Source organism: Eleutherodactylus coqui, chromosome 12, assembly GCF_035609145.1.
Source record: "Eleutherodactylus coqui strain aEleCoq1 chromosome 12, aEleCoq1.hap1, whole genome shotgun sequence".
NCBI classification, from domain to species: Eukaryota; Metazoa; Chordata; class Amphibia; order Anura; family Eleutherodactylidae; genus Eleutherodactylus; species Eleutherodactylus coqui.
Genome location: NC_089848.1, coordinates 73897640 through 73909999, shown reverse-complemented (window position 1 = coordinate 73909999; position 12360 = coordinate 73897640). Strand labels below are relative to the sequence as shown.

Here is a 12360-nt window from a genome sequence, read left to right as displayed (position 1 = left end):
GGAGTGACATTACTGGCTGCGGTGTGAGATGACATGGATGTTAGGTCCGTGTAACACAATCTAGTGACTGCGAGCTCTTATGAACACCCATTCCTGCACATTGTGGCACCACGTGGTTCGCTGAGTACAAGCTGCTCCATCTGTTTCCTTATGTAGAGAACTGGGACCGTGCAGCTGTTACACGGGACAGGAAGAAGGGTGCTTTATATGTCCCTGCATGAGGGGTGCGGTACTGTGCAGCTGTCATGTGTCCGAGGGGAGAGAAGTAGTAATGGGCATCTGCCATATTCCTGGCTTAGAGTAGTACTGTGTACTTGGCAGGTGTCCGGGAAGGAGAGTAGTAGTGCTGTGCAGGTGGTACATGACCTGGATGAGAGTAGTAGTACTGTGCAGGTGGTACATGACCTGGATGAGAGTAGTAGTACTGTGCAGGTGGTACATGTCCTGGATGAGAGTAGTAGTACTGTGTAGGTGGTACATGTCCTGGATGAGAGTAGTAGTACTGTGCAGGTGGTACGTGACCTGGATGAGAGTAGTAGTACTGTGCAGGTGGTACATGTCCTGGATGAGAGTAGTAGTACTGTGCAGGTGGTACATGTCCTGGATGAGAGTAATAGTACTGTGCAGGTGGTACATGTCCTGGATGAGAGTAGTAGTACTGTGCAGGTGGTACATGTCCTTGATGAGAGTAGTAGTACTGTGCAGGTGGTACGTGACCTGGATGAGAGTAGTAGTACTGTGCAGGTGGTACATGTCCTGGATGAGAGTAGCAGTACTGTGCAGGTGGTACATGTCCTGGATGAGAGTAGTAGTACTGTGCAGGTGGTACATGTCCTGGATGAGAGTAGTAGTACTGTGCAGGTGGTACATGTCCTGGATGAGAGTAGTAGTACTGTGTAGGTGGTACATGTCCTGGATGAGAGTAGTAGTACTGTGTAGGTGGTACATGTCCTGGATGAGAGTAGTAGTACTGTGCAGGTGGTACATGTCCTGGATGAGAGTAGTAGTACTGTGTAGGTGGTACATGTCCTGGATGAGAGTAATAGTACTGTGCAGGTGGTACATGTCCTGGATGAGAGTAATAGTACTGTGCAGGTGGTACATGACCTGGATGGGAGTAGTAGTACTGTGCAGGTGGTACATGTCCTGGATGAGAGTAGTAGTACTGTGTAGGTGGTACATGTCCTGGATGAGAGTAGTAGTACTGTGCAGGTGGTACATGACCTGGATGGGAGTAGTAGTACTGTGCAGGTGGTACATGTCCTGGATGAGAGTAGTAGTACTGTGCAGGTGGTACATGTCCTAGGAGGGTAAAAGTTAATGTGACCAGATGCCCCGATTTAGTTGGGACAGTCCCTCTTTGGGACCCCTGTGTCCCGCTTTCCCCCGGATCCTAAATGGGACAACTACTGGGAACTGGAAGCTAGGCAGCACTGACAGCGGGAAGCCTATAGAGGAGGTGAGGGGGAGCTGTGGATATGCGGCTGATTTCCAATCAAAATCTGCACCAATGGTAGATATTTTGACTGTTTTTTGGATGCAGAAATGCTGTGATATTTGCTCCCTGTCTTTTTTTAAACAGCCCTGTACGTTTTATAATTATGGAAGTAAAATCATACTTTCTGATAAGCCCCGCCCCTGACCACACCCCTTTGTCCCACTTTGACCCTGTAGAAGTAGTACTGCGTCCCTCACAGAAGCTGACATATTGTTCCGCAGCTTGTGACGGTTTGTGTATCTGCGGCGTCCTGCATGTACCGTGGACACTCTGAGGCCCCCCACATACACCGGCGGTCGGGGGGGTAACCACACGGGTCACCCCAGGCCTCTGTTTCATCGTGCGGTTTGTAATCTTACAACTTTGGGCATTAACTTTCAAGGAAAGTTGGAAACATTTCTGCTCTCCGCTTCAGGAGCGATGAAAGATGCGCTGCAAACCTCAACATGCGGTTTATAACCATCCAGATGAAGGAAATCCCAGCGGTGAGAGGGTTAAGGGCAATTATCAGCCAGAACCACTGTCGATTTTGGTGCTAGGGGGTGTATAATGTGCGGCGCCTCCCCCACAAGTCACGGCCATACTGGACTTGTTTATACAATGCAATGCTGTGCTCTCATATCTGCAAGGAATCTATAGTGCTGTTCATCCTGAGCCCCCTGGTTCATGAATAAAATGCCAGAATGACAGTGCAGACTGACACACAGACAGGAAGCTGGAAATCGCTGTGACTAAGCCCGAGTATGCCAATATATATGCCATTCAGGGTGTGTGGAAAGCTGGGTAAAAGCTCATATGAATGCATAGCCACAGCCTAGATGTTGTCTTATGGGGTTTTTATGTCCTCCAAGTTTGTAATCTCACCTTTCTCTTGTGTTTAACAAGGCAATAAGTCATCCTGCGACACGGGACGTGTTTACACGGTAGTAAACAGACTTGTTCAACGTGACCCGTCCAAACACACCTGCTCCCCAGTTCGCCGCGATGCTCACCGGGGGGACATTGTGGACGTCACTGGAGAAATACTGGACTTTTATAGCGCAGCTGGCGAATAAAGGTCTAATCGCTGAGACACGCACGGAAACGCTGCGCCCACTCTACAGGCGTCAAGATCGCAATGTGATACCGAGGCATGATGGGAAGTTACTAGAGATGAACGAGCGTACTCGCTAAGGCAAACTACTCGAGCGAGTAGTGCTTTATGCGAGTACCTGCCCGCTCGTCTCTAAAGATTTGGGGGCCGGCGCGGGTGACAGGTGAGTTGCGGCGGCGGGGAGCACAGCAGATATTGTCGGACGGAGATCTGTGGGACAGCGGTCAGGCGCTTGTGCAGTTTTTGCGTGCACCAATCTCCCATAGACTTTAACAGTACCTCTCACACATAGAACAAGAAATGCGCGTGCAAAAAAAACAACTAATCGCGGCATGCGCTATCTTGGCCGTATCACATGCACAAACATGCCAAGATAGGGTGATTATTGCATGTCATTGCGTACTTGCTGCATGCTCAGGGGTGCGCAGCAATAACCGCCTGTGTATGAGAGGCCGACAGGTACCTTCAGGCTGGGCTCACACGTCTGTAAGAGGAATCCGCTTGCTGAGGCTCGCAGTGGATTTCAGCTGTGAGCCCGGCCGTGACCCTGCATATGGCGGTGAAATCGTACTGAGCGTTACCACATCCTCGCGCAGGCGGTCATGCATGGTACAATTTTTTGCTTATATTTCCGTTGCTTAGCAATGATGCGGATATCCGCAGCCCTTACGCAATGTATATCCGCTACCATGGAGAAAATGGGTCTCTATGCCGCAGATATCTGCGGTAAACTAGAGTATTCTGTGTTCTGTTTTCCACGGGCGGATTACGCAATTCCAACCCACTAATATGTGCAGAACTGCAGAATTCAACGCATTTGATTGAGCTAGGTATTACCGCAGATCGGAGGCTTGCAGAATCCACAATCAAAATCCGATCGTGTGAGAGCGGCCTTAGGGTGGTTTCACACGGGCGAGAAAATCACGCGATTTTCACCTGATGCGAGTGTCAGTAAAGAAGCGGATTATACAACCAATGATTCTCAATGTTTTCCTTCCCATCTGCGATGTTTTCACTGATGCGATGTTGAGAGAACAAAAATCGCGGCTGCTCTATCTTTCTGGAATGTGCGCTTTTTTTACCCCGCATGTTCCCCTATTGAGCTTTATTTTTATCGCAGTGCAATGCAACAAACTTGATTGGATGATCCCCGACCACTCCACCTCCGTTCACTTGAACGACTATCACTCCTGTGTAAAGCTGAGTAGTGGATAATTGGTGGTCGCCAATAGGACGGCTGTAGGGTGCTTATGCGCCCAACAGTTGTCCCCCTATGAGGGTACCCTCAGAGCGTTGTGTGCTCTTCGGTTTGTGTCCCACATCAAACTGCACATTTTTGGTTCAGAAAAAGAAATAAAGGGTGATGCCAAAGTCAGGGCCGCTCGGCATATCATCCAACTCACTGCCTGTCTTCTTGGGGGTTCTTGATTGAAAACCTCATCCATCTCACATGAACTTCTGTTACTGATCATCAGGATGATCTCCATTCTGTCCTGGATTGTTAACCATCTTCTGCTCCCTGAAAAGACATTATTGATTAGTGTTTCCATATCACGATTCAATGTAACAACTTCATCAATACTCAACATGACATCATCCATAACTCGAAAAAGGTGGCAGCTATTGAAAAAATAATGGCACCTATCAATTTCTGATGCAATTCTACCCTTAAATCATGTATCACATGACCCCCTTGCCATAGAAGCTTCTTGGGCTGAACCCAAGTTGGCCGACAGGCACCACTATACTTCCAAAAAGTTTCCCCCTGCCCATCTAAGTATTCTACAAAGTTGGCCGTGACTTTTCAGTCATGCTACAGAATAGCAGCTGCTGCTACACGCTTCCTGCTGGATCTGTTGGAATATACATTTATCATCTATTTGACAGATAGTTTTTTCTTAATAAACGGGAACACACATCCACAAACCTGCATGCTGGGATCCATCTGTCCTGTGTCTTAGTAATAGGAGTCTAATATAGGAATTACACACGGCATATTCGATCTATACTCCACCCATATGTCTTTTGGTGATTGACGTGCTGTAAAACATAATATTTAACACCATTAAAGGGGTTTGGTCATTAAATGAAAAACATCTCCACCCGCTGGGCCCAGAAAAAAGTTTATACTCAACTCTTCTCAGCCCCCGGGACGCAACTCATAGTCTCTGATGGTCCCAGCGCTGCTTCCAGGTAGTTAGGTGGCCACTGCAGAGGCATCAGCATCACAAACTACTGACATCATGACACCCATGATGTCAGCGCTAATGCCACGATTTAGAGCGGTGACGCTGCAGCCTCTGATTGGCTGTAGTGGTCATCTGAGTTCCGCTGGGCTAGCTACCCAGCGGTGCCGGGTCTGATGCATCCTAGTGGGCCAAGGAAAGGTGAGTAGGTGGCAGTTTTTTTATATTACGCTGGGCCCAGCGGGCGAACAGGTTTATGGTTCAAGTAATTGTAGAATTGTGTGAAATTGACTGATAATCGCTCAGAGGTTAAACTACGTGCAGGGAAGATCGGGCGGCACCTAGCTTCCCGCAGTAATTTTCAAACTTCTGCGCTCTGGCGTGGAGTATGAACTGCTGGCAAAGGAGAAGGGATTTTGGAAAAAACTGCAGATTAGTTACGGAAAATTTCTGCATCGTATGAATGAGATTTTAGAAAACTCCTCCACGTGGCTTGTACTGTAAATGCTGCGGAAATTCCAAAATATCCCTAGTCGCACCTACACCCCTCCATCCTTCCCCAACTCTGCATTCCTGGGTGGGCACAGTTAGGCATATCCAAACCCCCTTTGCTCAGTTCTTCTTAGTCCAAAATCTTCTTCCCTGTGAGCCCAGTTACCCCTGTCCCAAGAATCAGATATTCCTCTGGTGCTGCAGTGTCTGGGGGAGGCAGTTGGGGGCGCTCAGTCCCTCTTGCTTCTAGTCCCATTCTCCCAGTCTGGAAATGGCTTTTGGGTGGAGGGGTGTGGTGTACCAGTGGGCTTAGTCCGCCCGTGGGCGATGTAGTAGCACCATGGCATGAGCTCCTCTGTATACATAGTATATATATACCGCCACATAATGACTGGGCCTGGAATATAATACCGCCTTTTATGTTCGTCTTATGGAAAATCCAAAAAGGGAAATATTTGGGCTGATAGAATAGTCCAGGACTAATAATGTATATTTAGCTCTAGAACAACACGCTGGAGACATTTTCACTGACTCGGCCGTTTCAGCTTTAACTCTACGGTCGCACTGAGGCATTCTGGGAAGGAGCCAATATCTACAGCAGCGCAGAACTGAGCTCCCGCCGCAGCCAAGATGTGTTTAAAGTCCAATTGTGCTCATTGACAGCTTTTTACAGGGGATTTAAGAGGAAAACATTAACATTCTGGTAATTAACCCTTTTACCGCCAGATTGCTATTCTGCTGTTAACATACGACATGTAAGAATATTCTTAAAACACCTACATGTTTTCACAGCTGAGGGTTTGTTACAGTTGTATCCAGTCCAGACATTCTCTGTGTGTGGAACACCACAGTAGCACAAAGCTCTTTTCCTTGTCTGGTAGTTTGTTACAATGTATCAGCGCAGGTAACATGTATCAGTCTGGAGTCCAAGAATTTGTCTCAGAGGATTGTCTAGACTGGATACAATTGTAACAAACCCTCAGCTGTGAGAAGTATTAAGGCAAGGAAAGGTTTCAGCCTCTGAATGTAAAGAATGTTTCCTTCCCTGACAACAAGCAGAGCTCTTCTAGGAAGTGATGCAAAAAGTTTGTTAGAAAGTTGCAAAAGTTTCCAAATAATGAAACTTTATTTACAAACAGAACTATTCGAAAAGCGCCCCCTATGTGCCATCGGTATAACAGGTCAGACTAATGCCCACACATAGGGAAGAGCTTTGTACATATCCAAAACTTGGAGGCTGTTGGAATTGTGATTCTACGGCATTTTTTAATGTGTTTTAATAGTGTTTTTCAACCAATCAGCTGCGACAGCTGAACCATATTAACCCCATAGTGACCACCGATACACCTTTTTACAGCAGTCACTAATGGCCTTTAAACCTGCACATACATCTTTTTAAGGTGGTGGCTTAGCTGACTACTGACAACCAGAAACTAAGAAGTCAGTCAGTTTAACCCCTTACATGCCACAATCAATAGCAACTGCAGGATGTAAGTAGCTGACAGGGGGAGGGGCTCCTTCTGTCACCCATCAGCACCCCGCTGTATGATCACAAGGTAAAAATGGGTTCCCATGGCAGCTAGAAGCTTGACAAAGGTAGTTGGCACACCTGCATCAGGGCTCGGTTCAGGGTTTCTCTCTCTCTGCTCAATTTTTGGTGGAGAGAAACTGAAATGAAATTGAAAAGAGAAAAAACTGATTCGTTTTTTTCCCCATTGATTTTAATGCGATTTTTTAAAAAAAGCGGGAAGCAGATGGTGAGGCTTCAGCTTGCTTCCATTCCATTAATTTCCCATTTTTTTGGATGAAAAAATAATGCCGCAGACTGCGCTAATTTCCTGTAAAATAAAAAAAAACGTAAATTTAACTGAATAGAAGCAAATAAAAACCTTTCCATTTGCTTTCAGTTTGTTTGAATTCAATGGGGAAAAAAATGTATCCATTTTTTTCAGTTTCTCTCCTCCAAAAATGGAGCAGAGACAGAAACCCTGAACCGAGCCCTAGGGGCCTAGTTACACGAACATATATCGGCCGGCGTATACACTTCCATCTAAGCAGTCTCTGCCTCTCTCCTCCACTCCTGTGTTTGCAGTGGGAGGGGGTGGGGTGTGGGTGGAGCTAAGCTCTGCTCTGTCCCGCCCACTCCAATTGTTGGCTATGGAAAAGAGGAGAGGTGGGAGCTTAGCTCCGCCTTGTCCCACCCACTCCCATTGCAAACCGCTCGGAGGCACAGAGAGGCACAGAGAGCCGGTGGTGGAGGTGGGGGACGCTCAGATGGAAGCGTATATCGGCGGGCGTTTTCACGGCCAGCCGTTATTGGCTTGTGTAAATAAGCCCTAAAGGTGTGAAAACAGCCTACGGGCTCCCACACACTTGTGTTTTTTTAACGTGAATGTCAATGGGACTTCAAACGATCACATCTTCAAGTCCCCTTCAAGTCCCTTTCTACATCTGTATTTGATCCATTTTTGCCCAGCAGAGAATAAAACCAATGAAAGCAAATATGAAGGCGGATAAAGATCATGTGCGCTTCTCCTTTAAGAGACGACCTTGTTGCGTTGATCTTTGACCGCACAAATCTAGTTTAGAACTGAAGCAACCTGAGTTCCTAAGAAGGATGTTGGTGTTTTACGGTATAAGCTGCACACATGGCGGTTATTGCTTCGTCTGGATTCCTGCTAACGAGGTTACTCCGTTACTTTGTTCTGCTTACTGTCGGTGGGATCAGGTTCTCTTCTTAATGCAATTCTATCCAGATTCCATCGTGTTTTATACATCATGCATTATCAGCTGACACTGTAGTACCGTCACTTTACTGTAGGTGTCACTCTTCCGGTTGTTCTCCGGAAAACAGCGCCACCTATAGGACAAGAAGTGTTCAGAAAATGTTACAATTCTTTTTTCTATACTTCTTTGACAAGCAGTCCCACAGTGAATGTGTTATCATTGGTTAGTCTAGTTTCCAGAGCTGGGTCACATCGGTAGAAGTGTGAAGCTATTGGGAAAATTACTTTAACAGCTGCTTAAAATTCTACCCCAAGAATTGTTTCAATATTGAAAACTGTCAAATACTTTTCTATAGGACAGAGTTATTGTCTCACACAGTGACATAAAGGGGGGGGGGGTGTCTAGAATTAGAATAAAAAAGTCAGATTTTTTTTTCTGGAAACAGCGCCACACCTGTACATAGGTTATGACTGGTATTGCACTTCAGCTGCATTGAAGTGAACAGGGATGAGTTGCATTATCACACACAACCCATGGATAGGCGAGTGGCGCTATTTTGGAAAGAAAGCAGCCATCCTTTTCTAATACTGGACAATTCCTTTAGATATGAAGTTGGGTCTTGATCTTGCAGCTGTAGTGCGGACCTAGTTCACTTTTGATCATTTGCTCAAGTCTGCCCTCTATGGGTTTTTTATAGTGATCTCACAGCAGACGCTTTTTTCCATGATTAGCGCAACATCCCGAAGGGCCGCGCTGATCGCGGTAGAATGCTCCCATTGATTTCAATGGTGCCTCATAGACCTACGCTTGAACGCAACGTTTCTAATGCCGCAATTTTCGAGTGCTATCTGTTCTATTTTTCTGCATTTTTGCATTTTATAACACACCTTATCACAATAATGGGGTGCTTTAAAAAACACTTTCAAACGCTGTACCATGGGGTTAAAAAACGCTGTTCAAAATCACGGTAAAATGCCATATTTTCAAGCAGCGTTTATCTGAACGCATGTGTGAGAGTGGACTAAGAGTCCTGTAAATCCTCCTTCGTGTAAAACTCCAAGACAGTAAAATATCCATGAGCTGATGAATAAATACTGTATGCAGTAAGCACTTGATCTCCCCCTAGTGGTGGCTGTAGGTAGAGAGGGTTTTAACATGTATCTCTGTACATAAGCAAGGGATTTAGAGCTCTGTATCAGAAAAATGCAGCTCTGGCCCCTATATAAACTTATATTGTGCATCAATCAGCACAAAACGTTGGCGCTAAAATTGAAAATGAAGTGTTAAAAGATGGAAATTCACTATTAAAGAAATTGTTATAAATTCTAGCGATTCTTTAAAATGGAAGATTGCGAGTTATAATTTGAGTTTTATAGTTTTAGGAGCTGTAGATTGTGTGGATGTAGTTCATAATTAGCCACTAGGGGTGCTGGTAAATTAGCATGCCTACTTTTAATCTGTGATTGTCCACTAGGGGCGCTGTTGAATTGGACTGTCCGGTTCATTATTTATATAACAACAGCATTTGTACGGAGAACAACCTCCATCATTTAGTGACTGAATGACATTTTCCCTACGTTTGTCTCCTGTTTGCGCTGACACCCCTCATCCTGCTTTTCGGTCTGTGCAAGTTCCAAACTACAAATTCCAGAAAGCGACACAGAGTATGTTTGTCTTCATCAGCATACACGCACTAAAGATGTCAGCTAAATATGTGAGCTGTCTATCCAACATTACATAGAAAACATGTCAGGGAGACTGAGGGGCTGAACGGGCTGAACGTGCTAACAAATTGTGCCATTTACAGTAGTGTCCTCAGATGATCCGACGTAACCACAGGCCTGCTCAGCGCATATTCTTATAAAACCCACATGTGGGATATTCACGGCCGTATGATTAGATGGGGGGCAACCTCTAAGGCTGCATCGCTGCCAGCGATGGGTGGTGATCTGTCCCTGGCTTGGTCGGCCACTGTGCAGGGCTTTTTGTAAGGTTGGTGCCCGCTTGTAGCACAGAGCAGCCTGATTCAGCGGCAGCTGCCGGCTCTGTTCATGGCTAATTCTCTTGTTGGAGGCGGACGGAAGAGTAAATATCTGGGAGAGGGATGTGGACTTATCACTTCGTAAATAACTGTCAGATGGGTAATTAGGGCAATGCTTCTTCCAGAGAGACGCAGATAATGGAGCCACAGTGTGCCCGACTGTCTTGTTCTGACCACCGGCCACAAACATCTTCAAGGTGTGGAATTTCATAGAGTATCCTGGGGAAGCTAAGACGTCACTGGAGTCAGTCACTGTATAGAAGGAAGGTGTAAAATGACTGAAGGGTCCTATAAGGTCAGAGCCATAGGAAGATGATGCCGATTTTTATGTTAGGTCCAGCCTCTAATAGACAGATAGGTAACAATGTGGTGCACTGGACCAAGGAAGTAGAAAAAATAATCCTGCACATGGACAATATCAAGAGAGGGTCTGCATTAAAAGTGGGTCTTGCTTTTTTATTATATGCTTCCTGTTTCCTGAATGGAACAGGCCTAAAAGAAGCCCGTGCAACATGGAAAGCCAGTCTGTTGTATAGCAGAAAAAGCTAAAACAGGTCTGTGCAACATGGGAAGGAACTCTACTGTATAGCAGAAAGAACTAAATCAAGTCTGTGCAGTAAAGACAGGCAGACTTCTGTATAGCAAAAAAACTAAACTAGCCCATGCAGTGTCAGAGGGCCTCAGAAGCGAGCTTGCTGTCTTTCCCTTTGGACACAAAAGCCGGGGCCAAATCAATCTGGGACAGTAAATTAATCTGGCTTTACGGATGGGATGGTCAAGCCCAAAACCTATTTGGGTAGAGGCTGCAGTAGGGATTCATGGCTGGGTTCCGGACAGAGTGGGTCGGACAAGGGTCTAGTATGAAAATAAGCCTGGTTGTTGACGGTGGTGTGGAGGGTTTGAGGGTATGCTACATATAAATCAGGAGCCATCATTGTGATACTGAAGAAATCGACTTTAATAACAGCAAACAAAAGAGGAAACTTGTGTCGGCCCATGATTGGGCAATAAGTCCTTGGCAAATACACAGTAACACTTTCTGTCCTCCTAACTCGGCAGACAGAGTCTGTACTAAGGTTCTAAACCCACATGTCAGGCTTGTTCGGTTCTTACTCGAGTACCAGTTTATATCAGTCTGGGGTTGCAGACAGCAATCCGTGACTGCTGGAGCGAAGAGGGAGCGAGGAGATGCCCGGCTCCAAGAACCTGTGCAAAAGAATTCCAAAGACAGAGTTCCCACCCGTAAGGCCAAAAGTTGCAATAACACCACAGCTCATGAGGAGGCACTTCACAATACATTCTCCTTCATTCTCAGTCCACGACCTGCTCTGCCCACCTTCCAGCTTTCCAGTGGTTTCTCGCACAGCACTTGCCGGCACCCTTTTAAAAAGGCTACATATAACAATACATAATCGGCCTTCAACACTACCAAAAACATTCTAACAGTAAAGGAACTGTGCTCCCCCTTACACTAACATGGAGAGGTAAGTTACTGTATAGCAGAAAGGACTAAAACCAGTCTGTGTGGCAGGGAGAGGCAAACTACGGTTTAGAAGAAAGAGCTAGAACAAGACTGTGTAGTATGGAGAGGCATCCTATTGTATAGCAGAAAGAACTGAAACAAGTCCGTGCAGCATGGAGAGGCATCCTACTGTATAGCGGAAAGACCTGAAACAAGTCCGTGCAGCATGGAGAGGCATCCTACTGTATAGCGGAAAGACCTGAAACAAATCCGTGTAGCATGGAGAGGCATCCTACTGTATAGCAGAAGGAACTGAAACAAGTCCGTGCAGCATGGAGAGGCATTCTACTGTATAGCAGAAAGACCTGAAACAAGTCCGTGCAGCATGGAGAGGCATCCTACTGTATAGCAGAAAGACCTCAAACAAGTCCGTGCAGCATGGAGAGGCATCCTACTGTATAGCAGAAGGAACTGAAACAAGTCCGTGCAGAATGGAGAGGCATCCTACTGTATAGCAGAAAGACCTGAAACTAGTCCGTGCAGCATGGAGAGGCATCCTACTGTATAGCAGAAAGAACTGAAACTAGTCCGTGCAGCATGGAGAGGCATCCTACTGTATAGCAGAAAGACCTGAAACAAGTCCGTGCAGAATGGAGAGGCATCCTGCTGTATAGCAGAAGGAACTGAAACAAGTCCGTGCAGCATGGAGAGGCATCCTACTGTATAGCAGAAGGAACTGAAACAAGTCCGTGCAGCATGGAGAGGCATCCCACTGTATAGCAGAAAGACCTGAAACAAGTCTGTGCAGCATGGAGAGGCATCCTACTGTATAGCAGAAAGACCTCAAACAAGTCCGTGCAG

General features: G+C 46.1%; 2 protein-coding genes across 2 annotated transcripts in view; both read left to right on the top strand.

Moving 5' to 3' along the window:
- The window catches only part of ALS2CL (ALS2 C-terminal like), a 703387-nt gene that overhangs the window by 243065 nt on the left and 447962 nt on the right, over window positions 1-12360 (top strand). The gene's annotated exons all lie outside the window — the stretch shown is intronic.
- The window catches only part of PTH1R (parathyroid hormone 1 receptor), a 210624-nt gene that overhangs the window by 13521 nt on the left and 184743 nt on the right, over window positions 1-12360 (top strand). The window lies entirely within an intron of this gene.